A 22,044-nucleotide genomic window follows, 5' to 3' on the forward strand; every position below is an offset into this window, starting at 1 on the left:
ATATTGAAGACTTTTTAGGTGGTGTGCTTTCTTGGTTTTTATCTGTCAGAATAATGTCTTTATTTTAATCTCATTCTACAAGGATAGTCTAGTAGGGTAACTAATCTTGCTAATTATTTTCTTTCATTACTGTGAAAATATATCATTGTTCTCTGACTTAGTTTCTGTTGAAAAGACAATTGTCAGTTACATTGTCATTCTTTTTAGGCAATTTTTGTGTGTCGGTGATTTTTTATAATATGAAATGTTTCTATTTTTTTTTTAAGATTTTTTATTTTTACTTATTTGACAGAGATCACAAGTAGGCAGAGAGGCAGGCAGAGAGCGAGGAGGAAGCAGGCTCCCTGCTGAGCAGAGAACCCGAGGCAGGGCTCGATCCCAGGACTCTGGGATCATGACCTGAGCCGAAGGCAGAGGCTTTAACCCACTGAGCCACCCAGGCGCCCAAAATGTTTCTATTTTTTAATAGAAGCTATATTTATCCTTGTAATTGTATATACTATACTTGATACTCTGTTGCTTTAGAGCAAGTGTCTGCAAACATTTTCTGCAGCAGAAGAGACAGCAAATATTCTAGGTTTTCCAGCTTAGCTCTGGCAGCTGCTAGACTTCAGTGTTGTAGCATAAAATCAGCCATAGATAATATGTAAATAAATGGCTGTATTTCATTAACCTTTATCTGCCAAAAGGCCTGATTTAGCCAGTGATTCTTATATGTCAGCCCCTGCTTTAGATAGTCTGTTTGGAAAAATGATTAAATTAATCAATTTCATCTTACTTTCAGTATCCTTTCCTCAACTGCTAAATATGAGTTTAGGGTTTATCTTTATATTAATAAATCTAAGAATAGGCATATGGATGTATTTATCAACTTTAAATTATGTATTTTGACCCAAGCTATAAAAATACAAAGTAGCAAACTTGCCTTTTCTTTTCCATCCCTTCTCAGTGTTACTTAATTGTGCCATTTTAACCTTAAGAAGGTTTAGAACAATTACATTCTGTTCTGTCACCCTAATCTTTGTCGGTCAGGTGACATGTTGAAGGTCACACAGCAAGTAAGTGGTTGAAGCCAGGATACTCCGTGAACTCATTGACAGTGAGCTTAGATGGCCATGTTGTCGACAACTATGTCATGCTACTGTTTTTTCTGAAGCTTAGCTAATCTTCATAATAAACCTAAGCTTATGCTAGCAATCATCTTTAAAAAGAACAATCGAGAGAAAAGGTTTCCTCCCTGGTTCTAAACAGACACGTCTTGGTAGGGCCAAGGTGGCCCTGCAGCCACCGTGGAACCAGAATGGGCCCTGGCTGGGTCTTCCCTCCCAGTCCCATGGGGCTTCAGGGTCAAGGGTGTGCCGAGCCACCTGTCAGACCCCCAGTCCCCTGACTGCCAGAGGCCTTGGCTGTGGCCACTAGCTCAGCCTCCAGGAGAATGGAACCCTCTGGGTTATATGTGGTTCCTGCCTTGGTTTTAAATGGCTATTTCTGTGTTGGTGTATGTAAAATGTGGGCGCTGGCTCCGTCTAGATGCAGGTCCTGTTGGGATTCCTCAGTGCCCACTGGTGGGTTTGCACTTGTGCCCCCATCTGCTGCACTGTGTCTTAGCAGGCATTCACTGAGTGCCTGCTGTGAGCTCAGTCACCAACAAGAGGCAGAGCGTGAGAGCAAGAACTAAGATACAGGAGTCCCGCTCCAGGGCCCTCCTTGGACTCACGATGGCCCTGACCTCCTGACTCACTTCTTTCCTATTGTGGTGTAACAGACATACAACTGACACTGTTAAGCATGTTTCAGGGTCAGTTCAGTGGCAATAAGTACATTCACTCTTCTGGACCTGCCACCTCCATCCATTGCCACAACTTTGTCATCACCCAAAACTGAACTCTACTCACCCTAACCCTAACCCTCCATTTCCCCTTCCCAGCCCTGGCACCCACTAGGTTCTTCCACCTCTATGAATCAGTGCTCTCTGTCCCTCACAAGTGGGGTCCTTCAGTATCAGTCCTTTGGGGACTGGCTTATTTCATGTAGCATAGTGGTCTCAAGGTCTGTCCCCATGAGCCTGGAGCTGACCCACTTTTCCCCCAAAGGAGTGGCTCAGCCCTTTCCTGTCTAAGCCGAGCCTCCTCAGTCCCCTCTGCCCCTCTCATCTTCCTTCTCAGCCTGAAGATGATCCCAGCCAATCTGCAGCTTTGAAGTGCTGCAGAAAGTGAGGGTACCGCTGAGGGCATGTCTCAGAAAGCTTTCCATTTTCAGTTTTTGATTCAAAGCCCTGAGATCTTTAAAATGCCAGCAGTGTTACAGTATGGATCAGAAAATCACATGTCTCTGTGCACCCAACACCACTTGAACTATTGGCCCTTTCTTGTCACTTGAGCTGAATACAGAGGATTGGGAATAGGAGCTTGAGGGGAGATCCTGAGTCAGCCTTTGTGTTTGGGGGACAAAGGCCATCCAGACAAGCTTGTGCCGAGCCTGAGGAGGAGGTCTGTGTGGAGACTCCAGCTGCAGACACTGCTGTCTCCTGATGCCCCCTCAGTCCACCCCAGTGCACCTGCTGCTGGGAGAGCCCCTGCCCCCTCCTCTCTGCAGAGGGCTCTCTCCTGCTCCAGTGGTGCCTCCTCCCCTGCCAGTCACTGCCAGCCTGCAGCATAGGAGGGTAGATACCCCGATGACCTCCAGCCCTGGGGACAGAGCCAATGAGGGTGGGGTGTGGTCTTCCAGTTGGCTTGAGCACCAGGCCTCCATGGTGCTCACTCTCCTATGGGCTCACTGTGCTACGTCCTCCCTCAGGCTCCCTAAGCCCTAGTCGTCCTCTGCTTGGGGACCATTCTTGGCCCAGGCTCCACACACTGGGATTGGGAGCAGGTCATCTGGACCTTCTGGACTTGTGCTTCCATGCCCATGACATGGGCATAGGCTGGCCTCACAGACTCGTCAGAGGAGACCCAGTGCAGGAAGATACAGGCCACTACGTGGGAGATGCCAAGTGACTCCAGAGGGAGCACACATGCCTTGCACAAAGCACTGGGCTCAAGGGACCCAGCACAGGATCTCGACACCAGGCCACAGGGCATGGGGAGTCCTGGTGGGGGAGGTCCTGGTGGGGGGGTAGGAGTCCATGGAAGTGTCCCAGAAGAGGCAGGAGACAAGGAAGGCAATAGGACTGAGCTTCCCCAGAAAGTCGATGGAAGAGTCAGAGGACCACAGAGACCTTTGGGTAAACTCAGAGGTCACGGAGATGTTGGCTGAAATGCTGTCATTTGGTCAGAAAAGTTGTGTCACAAACCCCCAGTCAACATGGAATGATTTACTCTTTGTTGCTTCTAGGAATCAGTGTGTATGGGCCATTAGAACTCACATTGCATGAAGTCTAGGATATATTTACTTTTCATCATTTTTCAGGACTAGATTTTTCTTGAGGAAATGCTAAGCATGTATCTTTCCATTCTTTTCTTTGTGAAATGGGCCTCTGTTTTCAGGAGCAGATTCCTGGTTCCCATCACCGCTGTAAGCCCTGAGGACTACCCCCTGTCACCTCCCACGGTGGATGTGACCACATGGGTTGAGGGTTGCTCGCTGATGAAGCCCCAGTGCTCAGTACAGATCAGGGACCCCAGATCCTCCGCTGAATGAGGGAGGGCATGAGGGACGGTGGGAGTGAGAGAGAGAGAGGGAGGGAGGAGGGGAGAGAGTGAGGAGGAAAGGGAGGATGGGAGGGAGGGAGGATGGCAGGGAGGGGGCAGGATGAGAGAGAGGGAAAGAGGAGGATGAGAGGGGAGGGAGAGAGGCAGAGAGGGAGACAGGGAGGGAGGAGGATGGAGTCAGGGAGGGAAGGGAGGGGTAGAAGGGAAGGAGAGAGGGGGGAATGAATGATGGAGTGAATAAATGAGGTAGGGAGGGAGGGAGTGAAACCGCAGAAGCCGATCTATACATTAGGAGCCACTATTTTGGATGAGGTCTGAGGGAATCACAGCTCAGGCCCTGGATGGTGGCTCGGGGCACGTCCATCTGTCCTCCCAGTGCTGACCTTCCTTCTCCTTGGCCCTCTGTCATCCTGCATCCTCTCCACCTCTCCTCAAACAATTCTGAATGTTCCCAGGAGCAGGGTGGCAGGAGTAGGGTCTCAGGAGGGACTACCCCAATCCTGTGCCCCAGACAACACTGAGATAGTAGCTACAGGACATTCTGTCATGAGGACTGGGACCAAGGATCCCATCCATCTCCTTGGGCATTAACATTGTTCCATTCCCTGCTGTCTCCACCACTGCTGTGCCAAATACTACTGAAAATACATCTGTAAAAAACCAGGCCAGAGTTTCTCGGGGTAAGTCCCAGGCTGAGCACTGCTAGGTGATAGGTGCACCTGTGGCCTGGGATGGGTGCTGCTCATTGTTCTCCTAGACAGGGGTGCCTGTCACCCTTCTCTCCAGGGGATCAATGCAGGTCCCTGCTTCCTCATGTTCTCCCCAGGGTTGCTGGTCCCCAGACCAGACACCTGCTGGTCTGAGGGTGACCAGCACTGCCTCCCCAGGGTTTCCTTTGCCTGAGTCCTTCCCTGGGAGCTCCTGCATCTCCTGACACATACTCCCTGTGTGCCTATCCCCTCACCTTGAACTTGCACGTGTTTGGTCTCTGTCCCTGTGGGACCCAGTGACTTGGAACAGAACTATGGGAAACCTTTCTCTGGTCTTGCTTGTGAGCGATGCTTTTGCCCTCTGTGGTATGTCTTCCAACTTTCTGCATTTCCCTGCCTTCTATGTGGGCCACAGGAGGAAACAGCCATCTCCTGTCTGGGTTCAGACTGTGGTGTCCCAGCAGGAACAGGGGTCTTGGCCCCGAATTGTGCCCATAATTCCTAAAGGGGCCCCTATGATTACATCTCATCTGTAATCCATTGGGCATTTCAACATCAAATAAGGGAAATTCTATGTCAACCAGAGAAAAAAAATGAGTGCCCTTTGAAAATAGGTGGGCAGACACAAAGGCACCTATTGAGTGATTCCACTTACACAAACCTCCAGAACACGTGAAGGAAAAGAAAGAGAAAGCAGCTTAGGGGTTGCGAGGGGCCAGGCTGGGGGAGCAATGGCCAGGGAGGGCTCGGGCTCAGGGTCTGCTTTAGGGAAGGAGATATCCTGCAGTGATGTTCTGTGGTGTGGTGGCACAGCATTGGGAATGTACTTCATGCTCATGACGTGTTCAAGTGAAAACAAGTAATTTTATTTAAAATAAATAATAGCATACAGGACATGGAAAGCTACTATAACAGTGACTATGTACCAGAGAGAAAGAACATAGAGGGAGGGGATGAAACATTCTGGCCAGACGTTGGGGTCAGGGGATGGAACTGTGGGTAATTGTACAGGGAACTCTCCCCGCAGAGTTGTGGGCCCTGGATGTGGCTCTGGGAGCCCCACAGGAGCAGATGTAGGGGCAGGGGTTGGGATGGGGTGGGGACAGGGTCAGCAGTAATGGCCAGTGCAGGATCCAGAGCAGGAGCTGGGCCAGAGACAGGAACAGGAGCACAGGCAAGGGCAGGGAAAGGAGCAGGAGCAAGGGATAGGGGCTGGGGCTGCGGCGGGAACAGGGGCATAGGCAGGGGCAGGGGAAGGGGCAGTGATCCTGGCAGGGGAAGGGACGGGGGCAGTTGAAGGGGAAGAAGCAGGGGCAGGGTCTGGGTATGGGGCAGGAACAGGGGCACAGACAGGGGAAGGGGAGGCTATCCTGGCAGGGGCAGAGGACGGGGCAAGGGAAGGGGCAGGAACAGGGGTAGGACCTGGGGCAGGTGCAGGGGCAGGTGCAGGGGCAGTGGCCCTGGCAGGGAAAGGAAAAGGGACAGGGGCAGTGGAAGGGGTAGGGGCAGGAGTAGGAGCTGGGGCAAGTGCAGTGGTGATGGTGGGGCAGGGTCAAGGGCAGGAGCTGGGTCTGGGGCAGGAACAGGGGCACAGTGAGGGGCCGGGGGGGAAGGGGTGGGACCAAGGGAGGATCTGGGTCAGGGGTAAGAATAGGAGCACAGCAGGGGAAGTGGGAGTAGCTCTGGCAGGGGCAGAGAAAGGGGGAGCGGCAGGAGCAGCAGTGGGGGCAGGAGCCAGTTCTTCCTGGACAGCATCAGCATCTCCGTGGGCAGGTGCCGGTCACCTGTCGGCTCCTGGTCTCCTGCTGAAGTCTATCCAGTCACCATCTCCCCCTCCGGAGTTGCTGAAGTTGAGACTGGGTCTAGCTCCTCAGCTGGAGTAGCTGTGAGAGGAGAAAAACTCACCCACGTGCTTGCCTCTCCCTGTGGCTTTGCAGAGACAGAGCACAGCCCAGGGCCTCCCAGAGAAGCCGCAGGCAGGAACGAACCCTCACTGGGAAGTCTCCCCGACGGCAGTCCACCCCCTGGGTGCTCTGAGCCAAGTCGTTGCTCCTGGCCCCACACCAGCCTGTGGGGGCTTCTCCCTGTGGGGCCCAGCACCGACCCATCCCCAAACAGCCACAGGCACCCAATCCCAGCCTTCTCACCCTCGGACTTGACCTCCGTGGGCTCTGTGTCCAGGACCGCAGTCCAATGTAGTACCGGGGGCAGTGGTCTGGGAGGTACTGGAGGCCTTCCCAGGGCTGGGGACTCCTGTGTCAGGGAGGAGTGTGTGTCTTCCAGCCTCCTTCCTATTTCATCCGTGGCCTGCAAAGACAGAGACGGGGAGTGTGCAAGAGGCATCAGAGCCCTGCCCGGCCATACCCACCGTCCTCCTGCCCAGTCCCCCTGCTTCTCCCAGATCACACACAGACCTGTGCATGCACAGCCCTGCACCTGGGTCAGTGACCCATCCCTGCAGGGTCTCAGGATAAACCCTGGGCAGAAGGGTGCAGCCCCCACACCCCATCCCACCTAGGCAGCCTTAACCTGGGGTGTGAACATTACCTGCCCAACAGGCATTTGACCCCTCATCAGCCTGCTCCTGCTCAGGGCGTCCCCACCCTACATGAGCTCTCTTTACACACACACACACACACACACACACACACACACACACACGGGGAGGAGACCTGGGGCTACATAGGTCGATCAGAAGGTGTGGGGCTGGCTGACTCTGAGCCTCCCAGTGTCACCTTTTGATTCTTCTTGCCAAATGGCCAGAGGCATCAGGGAGTCCTGACATGACCTCCCGAGCGAGGGGAAGTGTTTGCTGGGCATGCTCTCCTCTGCCTGCATCCTCTGGACTTCGGTATGCAACACAAGAACATCTTGCTTATTTGAGGATCTCCAAAGAAATGAGCTGGGCAGGGGGTTGTCTCTGGAATGTGGGTGCCTGGATACGAGGGTTCCAAATTCTGTTGTCAGGGAAGTGAGGTCACCACTGCCTGGGGGCTCCTTACCTGACTTCCTCCTCACACCAGAGCACCCTGAGAGTCCCTGTCCCCCAGCTGCTCAATGCTCACCCTCCACCCCATGCCCTGTCTATACAGTGACACCCACACAGCCTACCCACAGCGCCTGGGAGGCTTGGGTGCAGCTGTTGTCCCCACTGTGAGAGCACAGAGCTGGGTTCAGACCGGGCTCCTGCTCCTGCCCAGGACTGTGACCCCAGACACACCCTGTGGCTCTCAGGGCCTCCCCAGTCTCCCCATCTCCACATTGGGGGTATTCTGGCTTCTACTTCTAGGGATGCCATCAGGGGTAGGACCTCTACATATGTTCCATACCCGCTATCACAGGAGGCTGGTGCACACACTTGGCAATGCAAGGGTGAGCCAGGGGCTGGGCGGGGCATGGAACACAGCCCAGAGAAGTAAAAGGAGCCAAATAATTTATAAATGTGCATCTGAAAATGTCAATCCTGCAAACCAAATTCTCTGTGTTTTTTTAAAGTTGTGCAGCATGACCATGGTTAATTAAATTTTAGGAACTGAATTTGATTAAAAACATCACTGTAGTGAGACCAATAAAAAAATATTTTTTCATCCCAGTAAAAAACTCAAAGACTCAATATATCGATTTCTAAGCAAAGCACTTAAAAATCTAGGAATAGCAGGATAATTCCTCATTATGAAAATGGGCATCTTAGACTAATAGCCAACATTGTATTTAGTGAAGAAATATTAAAAGTTAGAAACATAACAAGGGTGGCTGTTATTACATCATTAGTACATTTTTACTTAAAAGTGTACTAAAAGTTGAAGCCATTACAGTTTGAAATAAAGAAAACTAATAGGTGTAGCTAACTGGAAAGAAAGGAATAAAATTAACATTGGTTTTACCACTGCCTCATCTGTAGGGAAATTTCCCATGGATTTTACTCAGTTTGATTGTGGTCACACCAAGAGTTTTGTTTAGTTTGCTCTTTTAACGCCACCATATTCATATAAAGGATCCAAGTTCCCTTATCCTTTTCTTCAGGAGAACCTACAAGTGTCCAGGAGTAGGGAGTGATAGATTCTTCATAGGTGAAAAATCAGAAAACCTTTCACTCTGGTCCCAAAACCTCTGAAAGTTTACATCCTTCTTCCTTCTGACCATTTCCTTCTCCATCTTGGCTTCCCACTCCACCCTGTCTCTCCTCTTTCCAGTTCCAGTTATATTTGTTCTTTTGAGGTCAGAGAAAACAGCCCTCCCAAGTATGCCTATAAGAACTCACCTGATACTCTATGGCTACGGTATGCTTGAGTCTTGGTTCCCGAGTGAATGTGAACTAGGAGTAGAGAAACGACCTCATGAGTGTAAGTGAGAAAGACGAGCGGATGAGAAATACCCTGAACACCACAAAATAAACAGAGACATGGTTCTGCCACATTTACAAATAGAATTCTGTACACAGCCCATAGGGTTCTTTGACAAGCACTCTGTGAATATTAGCTATTAATTCTTGAAAAACTCACCTGGCTGCCAAGTAATCATTTCTAAGCATAAGTAATCTTTTAGCGACTTTGCTTATAATTAAAATTTTATGGTGGACGTATATAGAGAGGTAAAACTCCTGTGTGTCCAAAGAGCAAGTAATTTACACCTTGGGGGGCAAGAGGTCTAAGGGAAATAGTGAATTGTCTAGTTTGACTAGAGGGAAATGCACAAAAATGGTAGCGTACAGAACTGATGAAGTGGGGGGAAACGGGCCAGATAAAAGCAGGCCTTGAATATACTTAGGGTTCCTGAGATTTAGTTTACACTCAGCATACAGGAAATTGAGAAACCGATTTTAAAATTGAAAAGTCTGAGGAAGAAGAAAGCTACGTACTTGTGTAGAGACTTAAAGTATGTAATATATCCACCTTGCCAAGTGTCCTTAGCTTTCTTGTGTTTCCAGTAACCTCTTTGAAAATGTTCTAGGTCAAAGTTTTCCCATGATATTTCAAATCAACAGATCATTTGTGTGAGGTTAAAATTCCGCTTGACAATAATGGAGGAAAAACACACACACACGATGAAAACAGCTCCAAAAACAACGTTTTGGCTTTTCTTGTGAAAGAGCGTAGCACCTTAAATGTCTTTGATAAGGTTCCAGAATTCTCTCAGATTACTCAAAGGAGGGGGCGAGAAAGGTTAGTTATCAAGTTTCATGAAGTACATTAATGAAAGAAACAAGTAGTTCATTTCAAATGAAAAACCATATATGCCATTATGGAATATCCTCAGTTCTTAAAAAAAAAAAATCAGTGATTCTGAGCATTTGAAAGTAGATCTGGCAGTGATCATTAATGGCTGCTGAAATGAGTAGCTGAAAATGTGCTGGGGAATTTTACAGTGGGTGGATCAGATTGACAGCACCGAACCCATGCTCAAAGTTAACTTCACAAAAATACAGACAGCAGGAGGCACCCTGGGCTTCCTCATATAATGCAGATATGAAAGAGGTACCACCACCTAACAAGTCTTCCTGGTCCCCAAATCAAACCTAACCTGTATCTGGAGGTCAAGCCTCCAGGTCTGAGTTTCTATAGGAAATATAAGAAACAGAGAAGTTGGTTAAGTGACACCACTAGGATACAGACTCCAAAATCTAGAATGTGGAAAATTCTGAGACAATAAGTATTCTATAAAAATCCCTATTTTTTCATACACATTCACAAGACAAAGGAGAAATGATGAAAGGGAAATAAATATTTTCTAAAGAGATGAAAACAGGGGCGCCTGGGTGGCTCAGTGAGTTAAGCCTCTGCCTTTGGCTCAGGTCATGATCTCAGAGTCCTGGGATCGAGTCCCACATCAGGCTCTCTGCTCAGCCGGTAGCCTGATTCCCCCTCTCTCTGCCTACTTGTGATCTCTCTCTCTGTCAAATAAATAAATAAAATCTTTTTAAAAAGAGAGCTGGAAAACATATAATAACCAAATTCAATGTGACGTCCTTGTTTGATCCTGTTTAAATGCGCCAACTAAAAAGAAAAAAAAAAGTTATGAGACAGTTTCTGAAGTTTGAATACTAACTAGATTTTTGCTGATATTAAAAACCTATTACCTTAGTGATTACCTCCGTGGGTATTATTGATTGATGACCACCAACTTAAATAATTTAAGTGGAAACAGGATGGAAATACTGATTTTGAGGAAAGATCTAAAGTATTCTGATAGGGCAAAGTCCAAGTCTTGGATTCTTGGGTTTTTGTGGGGGTTTTTGTTTTTTGTTTTTTGTTTTTTTTCCCTAGCAGATTCAAATGAGACCAGTGAGGTTAAAGTGTTCAGGCTGACCTCTTGTTGATCACTGAGAAAGAATCCCGGAGGACCCCCTGTAGCTAAATTGTGAAATCCTGTGCGTGAGGAGAGAGAAAAGGAGAATGTATCATTTTTTTCCCACAACGCTAATACTCAGAGTATTCTCCTGAGAAAACTGGGGTCGCAGGGGTTGGGAATAAAGCTACGTGTGCCTTGCTCCTGTTGACCCTTCTCAAATTCCGGAATAATAACAGGACAGCTCCCTGGAGACTAAAAAGCATCCCTGGTCAGCCTGAACCTCAGACACAGTCTTGGCTTGGCAGGGCATTTTCCAGAGAGCAGGTTGCCTAAATTAGGGAAGAAGCCGTACCACGTGTATGTTTTTGTTCTCATCCCTCTGACCTCATCTGCTTAGATCACTGATCTGCAAAGCACATTCAGCCCAAGCACCGACGCTCTCGGACTCAGGTTCAGACACCTCTGGGATGAGTTGTCCTACCTGTGCACCACCCCTGCCTCACCCCAGCATCAACCACATGTCCATTTTTCTATACCCTGGATTTAGAAGATCGGTGTGAACACTAGAATATTAAGAGAGAGAAGAGCATAGCTGATGGCTAGTTACTCTCACCCAAACCTCTCATTACCACTGCAGTTGTTTCTGGAATTTTGTCCTGCTTTTCTCTGAGTTTTCCCTCTGTCTTTTTGCTACCATTGAACTGTACCCATGCTATAGGGACTGTAACTGTCTTAAAAGCACAACATAACTCATGGAAATAAAGAATTCAATGCCCTCTCCCCAAGGTATACCTGCCAGAGAAAGCCTCTAATGGATGCTCAAGAATTATCAACAGATGGAAGGATGGGTGAGGGGTCAGCAGGAATGGGTAGAAACTGGAGAAGCAAAACCTTAAAACAATGGCTTCTCCTCTTGTTCTTTTCCCTTTTTCTCTCTGGGTTGACCCTCCTTTTTGCAATTCCAGTGTGATTGTTTGGATAAGAAAGAACTAAAGTCTTCTCACTAGTAAGGATAAAGCCAAATGCAGTCACATGTTTGGGTGGGAGCAGCCATTCTCTTACTTGACCATGTATCCTTGACTTTGGTGATTGAACAAGAATGAGCACTTGACTCAGCCTAGACCCATTGTAATAGCCACATGGGTCTGGATTTGGCACATGACTGAGTCTGAGCCGATGAAATGCTGTCCCCTGGATTTTCAAACTTGCGTGATAGAGAATGCTGTTTTCTTTCTGATCAACAAGCCAGGTGGACGAGCACTCAGATGTGTTATCTGTAGGCAAGATGTTTTTTTCCATTCTCATGGAGAAACTAACACACAAGAAGGAAACTAACACACACAGAAGGAAACTGACACACAGAGAAAAGGCAGTAAGAATGGGACCTTGATGGTGTTTGATTTCCTGATAACATCTGCTCCTTAGGCAAACCCTAACTTTGCCTTTCCTCTCTTTGGTTAGATGAGCTTATGAATTCGTTTTTAGACTAAGCAAGTTTAAGATGTATTTCTGTTACCAAAAACCAAAGAGCCCTAAAATGAAAATGAAGTGATCACAACTACCAAGTTGTTGGTATATCCATGAATGTTAGTTCCAGCAGCAACCCAAATATAGATTGTTATAAAAGTTTTTTTTTCCTAATACTATCCCTCTAAAAAAAATTAATGTCATTGTAGTAACCAAAAGTAGTTGACTCTGATGTTTGCTAATAATAGTATAATTTGTCTGTTTGCAAACAACTGGTTGCGGTATTGGTAATATTGGCACCACATTTGTCAGGCTCCAGATTTCTGCGTCAGTTCCATAAAGAGAAGTGCAATGAAGATCCAGTATTATTTAAGTCATTTGCAAAAAAGGAGTTGTTTCTTATCAGTCTCTATCATTACACTTGTCCTTAGTTCTTGTTATATACAGTTGTATATATATTGTATATATATTGTACAGTTGTATATATATTATATATAATATATATATTTTATATATAATATATATAATATATATATTATATACAGTTGTCATAAACTCTGGCTTGATTTGGTATTTTAGAAATTGGCAAGTAGCAATATTCTCTTTCTTTTTTTTTTTTAAAGATTTTATTGCTTTATTTGAGAGAGAGAGAGAAACAGAGATAATGAGAGTGGGGAGGAGAGGGAGAAGCAGGCTCCCCACTGAGCAAGGAGCCCAGTCGGGGGCTTGATTCCAGGACCCTGGGATCATGAGCCTAGCAGAAGGCAGGTGCCCATCCGACTGAGCCACCCAGGTGCCCCGCAATGTTCTCTTTCTTACAGTGGCATAGGCACATCCTTCGTCCTTGTATTGATGGTTCACCTTTTGGTTTGTGGCTTTATTTTTCCTCTCCCTCCATATTTGGTGCCTATTCCCCTTAGTTAAGCAGCAAATTATTGGCAGCTAATTATAAATATATGCATATATCCTTCCAGGTCATTCATTTCCAACCTTGTTTCTTCCTGCACACTGTGAGGAGTATTAACATTTACTGGAAATTTACTTAAATTACTCTATTACATATTACAAAATTATTTCCGTTACACAGGATGAATGAACCATGAAGAAAATGAATGATTTACCCTGAGTGTTATAAACAACTAATATCTGGGAGAGGAGAGATTTTAATAAGGAGTACATAAAGCATTCAAGTTATCTGACAAATAGGAAAGATCTATATTTTCTTCTAAACTAGCACATGGTTTAGAGACTAAAATGATTGTTTCCACTGAAAGGATCCCATTTAACCATTAGGTTTTTAGAATGCAAGGCAAGCAGTAAGTTAGTGGGTTTTAGGTGTTTCTGTGTCCCACAGCCCAAATACTACCACTATCCTATATTTGTTTTAATTAATTTATAAATGATTCCATTTTTATGAACCGATAATACTTAGTATGTCATATCCCAAAGTCTTCCAAGATAAATGGTTTAACAGAATAACGAGTGTCATTTAAAAAAAAGGGGGGGGGCGCCTGGGTGGCTCAGTGGGTTAAGCCGCTGCCTTCGGCTCGGGTCATGATCTCAGGGTCCTGGGATCGAGCCCCTCGTCGGGCTCTCTGCTCAGCAGGGAGCCTGCTTCCTCCTCTCTCTCTCTGCCTGCCTCTCTGCCTACATGTGATCTCTGTCAAATAAATAAATAAAATCTTAAAAAAAAAAAGATTTTTGTGGCAAAACAAGTTTGAAAGCCCTGGATAACACAGATGAGGTGGTTCAGGGGTTCTGAGATTCTTTAACATGGGAATATGTATTGGGAATCTCCACCATAGAGGTAAGGTCTCCCATACCAATTTTTCTATGAGATTCTTTCTAGTAGCATATCTTGTGAAACGGGAATTCCTGTATACATGCTTTAAGTGAGTATTCAGACTCTGTGTTAATTTAATCCTCTACTAATATCTTTGGCAAGGATTAGAAATATTAATAAATGATAGGGCCCCTGGGTGGCTCAGTTGGTAGTTGGTGTCTGCCTTTGGCTCAGGTCATGATCTCAAGTCCTGGGATCGAGCCCCGCATCGGGCTCCTTGCTCAATGGGGAGCCTGCTTGCCCCTCTCCTGCTGCTCCCCCTGCTTGTGCTCTCTCTCTTGATATTCTCTCTCTGTGTTTCAAATAAATAAATAAATAAATAAATAAATAGAATCTTTAAATAAATAAGTAAGTTACCTAAGGCAGTCAAATTTTCTAGCAGAAGGAAAGATCCTCCCTACCCTGTCTTTGGTTCTTGAGCTTTTGGTTGAATGAACAGTGCTTGAAACACTGACCACTGATGAGACAAAAGAAATCATCTTTTCATTAGTAACGGAAGTATGTTTGGGCACTTGGCCTTGAGCAAGCGAGGGAAGCACGAAATCGGTACTGTCACAGATACTGTACAACTCAGATTGGCAGAATTCCAGTGACAACCCTTACATCCATTTTACCTGCAAAAGCTTGTTAAAAGTAAATTGTTTTTGTGAGGTAATTTTGCAGATTGTCCCCCCAAAGCACTTGCCCACAGTTTGGGGCCTGTTTGCCCTTCTAGGTTACCTGCTTCCAGGCTAATCTGGTACACATTTAATTAAGGATTACTGTGATAGCAATGGTTCTCTCTCTCTCTCTCTTTTTTTTTTAAGGTTTTATTTATTTATTTGACAGACAGAGATCACAAGTAGGCAGAGAGGCAGAGAGAGAGAGAGAGGGAGAAGCAGGCTCCCTGCCGAGCAGAGAGCCCAATGTGGGGCTCAAAGAGTCCCTGGGATCATGACCTGAGCCAAAGGCAGCGGCTCAACCCACTGAGCCACGCAGGTGCCCCAGCATTGGTTCTCTTTTTATAAATAACTGGTAGCTTGAGTTGTATAAGTCTGCTGAGTATTTAGGCTCAGGTATATTTCTTATAAACTCTGCTCAGTGTGGTTCTTCTCTTAATGCCCGCTCTCCATCCCTAGATGTTGTTAGTAATGGTGACAGAGGTTAGGATCCATTCATATATGAGTTTCTTTTTAAAACATCAACTAGAGGGGTGTATGGGTGGCTCAGTCGGTTATGCATCCAACTCCTGATGTCAGCCCAGGTCATGGTCTCAGTGTTGTGAGATTGAGCCCCACATCCGGCTCAACACCTTAGGGTTCTCTCTCTCCCTCTTTACCTTCCCCTTCCTCTCTTAAAAAGAAAAAAAAGAAGAAAGAAACATCAGCTAGATTCTTACCCATCAAAAACAAGTTTCGAGTTATGTGAGCTCGTTAAACAATTTATTGATACAAAAAGCAGTTAAGCAAAACCACCAACCATAGACGTGGTTTTAAGAGTTTAACTTAAAATGAAAGTCCTATCATTTATATATACTTAACAACAAATGACCACTACAGACACTTGAAATCATTTATTCAAGGCATTTTTACATATCTTGCAATCCATAATATAAGCATATAATAAAAGAATGTGAGCGTGTAAAGAAGAATATAAAGCCAGTGTCTGGGCATTTAAAATAAGAGCTCTTCAAAGAAGTTACATATGTTTTACAAATAGGTTACCTGAAAATTTTGGAAGAAAGTAAAACTTCATTAAAAACATTACAATACCGGATCACATGTCACTTAGTTTGTAGCAAGCAGTTATATATTACTTAAAAGTTTATAACCTGTGAGCTAAGACTTAATACATTTTACATTCAAGTTGAAATATCTCAGCACCATTTTGGTTTGAAGGATAAACGAAATGCTTTAAGTGTTCAAAAGTGGCCCAGGACTTTTGGTAGTTGGGAATGAAATTGAGCTGTTGATTGAATATGTTGATTGTGCATATGAATTCTAAACATAAAAAGTATAGAAAAGGGGTAATTTTTACTTATCAGTGACTATATGGTTAATATCAAAACAAGTTATGTTTAAACAAAATATTGTCTATATTTTCAGAAAGTTTGCTGAAGATGAATTCTCATCTGCCACAATCATTTTAGTGCGCTGCGTTTGTTCCATAATCTGAATATTGGGGATGTTTGTAAGTGTGAATTTCCTATGAGATTTCAGAGAGAGAAAAGATTTTTCATTATTACGAATAATACTTAGTGAATAATTAGATTATAGAGATTGTGGAAAAAATTACTATGTAAAAATATAAAGATTTCCTGGAAATGGGCAATGAATTCTTGTGGATGCGTGTGGATTTGCATGCTATAGTACTATTGGGAGACTGAATCCTAGCCTCAGAGACATCTTTAATCCAGACTACAGTCTGAATAGTTATGAAACTGCTAAAATGGCATACGGAAGGAGTCAATAAATTATTTTCCTATTTAGCCCATTTTTTCAGAGTCTTTGTTAGTCTAAAAGCCAGTCCCTTTTCAGTACTCAACATTCTTAGGTTTACTTCTACTTCCTATTATAAAAATATCTTATGTGGAATTTGGTAAGACTGGATTAGGGTTTTTATTTAAATTTTATTAATGGATGACTTTTACCAGGTAATCATTATATGTGAGTTTTTATGGTTATTCAGAGGAGAGATCCCTTGAGGTTCAAAAATATCGAGTGTTAAATCAATACCTGTGAGTTTTTTGGGAGTGTTTAGGGGTAGTGGAAGGAAGGAATATTTACATAAGGAATAAGAAAGAACCTTTAGCCTCCTAATTGAATTTTTTTTTTCAAAATCAACCAAATAGTAGCTGTTATATTTAAGAGGCAGACATTTCAAGGATTGAAAACATAGTTTTAATTATTAGTAACACATACATGCATATAACTATTTATTTTAACTTATTTTTTAAAATAAAATATGGTCATGAAAAACAATAGTGCTAAAAATAGAAAATTTTTAGACATGTACTTATAACTGTTAAAAATGAAATAAGGTGAACCTAAAGGGTAAGAATGACATTTTTTAATACTTATTGAGGTTAGGAGACGGGGTGTTTTTTTGTGTGTTTTGTTGTTGTTTTTTTAATATCCCAAGGCCTACCATGTAAGTGCCTGACATGTATCAGGCCCTCAAATGTTGATGGGTGGACAGACAGACGGAAGGCTCAGTGAATGATAGCAAATGTCTTCTCATATGTGTCCCAAGGCCATAATAGAGTTTTTACAAGGGTAAGAATCTCAATGAAATGATAGGCCTTAATATGTAGATGCCAGTCTGGCTCAGTATTAATACTGACAGTAGTTTTGTTTTTGTTTTTTTTTTAAGCAAGTATATTAAAATATCTCTATGAGGAAAGAGTATGACTTGAAAGGATCATTCTACAGTCTTAAAACTAAATAAGCAACTTAAGGCAAAGAGGTACGTCAAAGAAGTTACTCCATAGCTCAGATACTAGCTCAATGAAAGTTCTGGGTCTCTATCAAGTTGCATTCTCCATTGGTAAGTATGTGCCCCAGCAGATGAGGTTGGCTTCCACCCCTGGACGACTGTCCGTTTCTAGCCCCCCTTGCTGCACTAAGCACTAGTGAGTGCAAAACAACTCCTAGTAGTTGGTGTTGACTTCACAACTCTGTGATGTAGGATACAGGTTTACCAACTCAATTTTAAATTCTACCAAACTAGAAATCTCTTGCTTGAGATTCTTATACTGGGTCATGTAGGAAGACTTCAGCCTAAGCACCACTAACTTAAAAGTGTCATTTGATTTCTCTCTGCACCTTTTGGAACTAGGAAAAAAAAAAAGCAATTTTCCAAATTTCGTTGTGGCACATGGTTTCACAGTTTTAAAATAAAATCACAGCTGTCTCATTATGCAGCATAGTTGTTTGTTTTATAGGAAGTTATTTTTTTCCCCCTTATTCACCAACACCTCAGCTATGTAATGTTACATGCGTTTTGGTTTATACTTCAGACAACACGGAAAAAATACATATATATTACTGAGTTCCTGGATGACCTGATAATGTTCCTATATCCAGATATTATGTTATGTATTCTGGATTATTCAAATATTTTTTAGCATTCTTCATTTAAAAGCGGAACATTTAAAAAAATGTAGACAAGTTGAAAATCCTAAGGTATTTTTCATTAATGTTTTAGAGAGACAGCTGTGGTTTTGGGGACTTGTTTGTATGATTTTTATGTCAACCAGGAAAATTTTTCAGTTAACTGTTATACTTACTTAAGCGCATACATAGTTTCTCTAAATATATTGCATCTATCATCAGAATGACTTTCCGTAGACAAAATTGTCCTCCGTACACCAGTCCCCAGAATGGTGATTTTAAGAATGCCACTTAAAAGGTCTCTGCCCATAGGAAAATTAAAGAATTAAGACAGCATCAACGAATGTCAGACAGGAGTTGGGCAGCTCAGTTTCTTAATTTGTTCCGAAACAAAAGCTGACTTAAGTCAGAATGAAATTGTACATTAAACAGAAAGACAGGAGTTTACTAACTTTAAAATGTAAACATAAAATTTTATATAGGGATGTAACTATCTGAGTACATATATTGAGATTTCTCTGCTATATAGTAATATTTCTTGACACCAATGGTAATGTTTGTTCCTTCCTCAGCACCAAATGTGTCTGTATCTACTTGAACAGTAGGAGCCTCCTTTCTAAATTAATCTATGCGAAGACAAATACAAGCAGTTATTGTTATGGTTCACTGAAGTTAAGAAAATTCTCAGTTAATGGTAATTTTGGCTCATTCGCTAAAATGTTATTTTCCCTTTTACACCATAATTTCCAAAGGAGCATAAGAAATTTGGATTTCCGTCAAAGAGCCAAAGTGTGCATCTACAGAATGGAAACACTGTTCATTCACAAAGTAATATGAATAATATTAAAAATTTCCCAAGTAATGCCAATTTAAATGTTCAAAATCCAGTTATGTGCTTTGTTATAAAACAGTCCAAACAAAAATTCCTTTGTTGTTTTCTGTTCTTTCAAAATATATAAATCCTACTGAAGTTAATCTATTTTTTCCCACTTCAGAACACCAGGCACTGATTGATCCATTGGGAGTTTTGGCTTGCTTTCTAATACCTAGATTAAGAAAACAAAATAAGACAAATTAATAACTTGATAATATTATGAATGAGTACAGTAGACAAGTTTAACGTGGACCCTTTAAAAAAAAAAGTCTGTAGCAGTTTCCCTCCACCTATGCAGTAGTCACCCTGTGAAATTACCCACTGATACATTATTTTAACAGTGATGTGAAGGAAGTGACTCTGTTAGCTGCAGAAAGTGTACACCTGATACCTACAGACTTAATGTTTAGACTTAAAAGAAGCAGCCTCTGAAGTAATCAAGAGTAAAGCAGGACTTAAAGGAACAGCAGCCCTGTCCAGAGGGGTTTACTCCGTGGAGCGTGTTCACTCCATGGTGTGGGGCGTATCCATCTAGAAGCAGGTCCCTGACCTCTGCGCCATCTCGAGTTACTCCTTTCCCAGGGTGGTTTTGGACCTAGACGGATGACTGAATAGGCAGAGACTGAGTCAAAGCCAGCCAATCCAATATGGTTTTTATACTGTGATCATAGATCCCCATGTAAAAAAACTAAGCACTCCAAATCATAAACCAGCGATTTCCAAATATTAAGTTTTGTGAGAGGAGAACTTAAATCATAGGGTCATAAAACTGAACTGGGCCACAGTCCCTCAGTTCATACATTTTGTTGACAATGAGGAAAAAGAGGGAGAGAGCTGGGGCTCCTGGGTGGTTAAGCATCCAGCTCTTGCTTTTGGCTCAGGTCATGATCTCAGGGTCCTGAAATCCCTCCCTGCACTGGGTTCTTTTTTTTTTTTTTTTAAAGATTTTATTTATTTATTTGACAGAGAGAGACAGAGAAGGAACACAGGCAAGTGGAGTGCAAGAGGGAGAAGCAGGCTTCCTGCTAAGCAGGGAGCCTGATGCAGGGCTCAATCCCAGGACCCTGGGATCATGACCTGAGCCAGAGGCAGAGGCTCAATCACTGAGCCACCCAGGCGCCCCCCTGCACTGGGTTCTATGCTTAGTGTGGAGTCGGCTTGACATTCTCTGGATCCCTCTGCTCCTCCCCCAGCGCACATGCACTTACACCGTGCACTCACTCATGCTCACTCACTCTCTCTCTCTCTAATAAATAAATCTTAAAAAAAAAAAAAAAAGAGGCAGAGTGGATCTATCAAAGGTATACCCTGTCCTCCTGGGTAGTTTTTACACACCAGTAGAATGTTCTCCAGTATGTGATTAGCATGAAAACATTAAGCGAACTGAGGTATGATAGATCTTGAAGGCTTAAAAAGGTACAATAACACCACCAAGGGAATCATATGCTGGCTGCTCTCAGAGCCACCAGACTGACCACACAGCTTTAGGCAAGTTGCACTCCTTGCTCAAGGAGCTTCAAAGACTCCCCATGGCCTTCAGAATGAAGTTCAGACTTCCTAGCCTGCTCTTCAGTGCTCCCTTTTGATCAGGTCCCAACTTACTCTTCCATCCTTTTCACCCACATCTTAACTCCTTAGCCACACTGGAAGTTTTGGTTTTCCAAATATGCCTTGCAGTTTCTCCCTGCCGGTGGAGCTGACTCCTCCTGGCATTCCCTTCCTGAACTGCTCTCCGCAACCCCCCCACCGCCCCCGTGCAGTCCTCCTCAGCCTTCAAGGCCCAGCTCACATGCTGTCCTAGAGCCACTCCTGAATGTCAGCCAGAGGAGATGCCTCCTTCCTCTGAATGCTGATCCCTAGCAAGGGAGAACAGAAATGAAGGTGAGAATAAAGGAGGCAGGCATCATTCTCCTGAAAGCAAGTGTTCCTCTCTCAAGGTCTCTGCACATCTCTCATTATTTTTCCCACCTCACAGAGTGGTTCTTGTTATTTGATTACAAATCACTATGGTCCTTTCATTCCCATATTTCCATCTGATCCATATTGCTTATTAAAATGTTACCTCAACCACTCTTGCAATATAGTTACAGTCAGTAACAACTGGTTTCAAAACAAAACAAAAAGAACAACTCTGTGCTGGAGCAATGTAACCATTTTTTTTTTAAAGATTTTATTCATTTATTTGACAGACAGAGATCACAAGTAGGCAGAGAGGCAGGCAGAGAGAGAAGAAGGGAAGCAGGCTCCCCGCTGAGCAGAGAGCCCGATGCGGGGCTTGATCCCAGGACCCTGGGATCCTGACCTGAGCTGAAGGCAGAGGCTTTAACCCACTGAGCCACCCAGGCGCCCCGCAATGTAACCATTTTTATTTGTTCTAAATAACCTGGTGATATCCAATTCAGTAGATTCTATTCATGAACATTCTATGCCACAAGAGTCACATCTCCAGATTTGTTCTCAGTGTACGGTCAGCCGTTGGACCGGGAGGTCACCTAGAGGTCCTTCTCTTTCCCCTGCATTTTATCTTACCAATCATAGAATTTTCATAGTGTCTCTCTACTACAGTTTTATGTGTATTCTCTCAGCCTCTCAGTTTTCCTCATCCTAAGTTCCCTGAAGGAGAGGGTCATTTGTCTACTGTTGGAGTGTTGAATAAGAGACTACACGGTGGCAGGCCTAAACCCAGGGTTACAGTGATAGACAAGAGTCTAAGTGTAATACAGCTACATGGGACAGGAAGGGGTCAGAAATCATATTTATCTTTGCCTCACTCTCGAATACCTCGTGTAGGACCTCAACAAATACATAGTGCAAAAGTGAGAATGCCAATGAATAAAGAGAATGAGTGAATAAGGAATCCTAAAGATTAAGAGAAATTAATTAATCCATGTATTTGACATTATTTTTGTTTATTTTAGCTTCAATGACACTGACGTGCTGAGGATTTGCATTTCTACTTTGATCAGCTCCACACAATAGGGGCCATAAACCCAGCCAGGTTTTCTGCATGGTGTACATGTTCAGAAGGATATATGTGGTCATATTTTTTCGGTGCTGTCCCTTTGCCGTCATAGGCTGCATCTATCCCTAAAGCTGTGATAACACTTGCCGAGCACAGGCT

Source organism: Martes martes (assembly GCF_963455335.1).
Source record: "Martes martes genome assembly, chromosome: 5".
Taxonomy (NCBI): Eukaryota; Metazoa; Chordata; class Mammalia; order Carnivora; family Mustelidae; genus Martes; species Martes martes.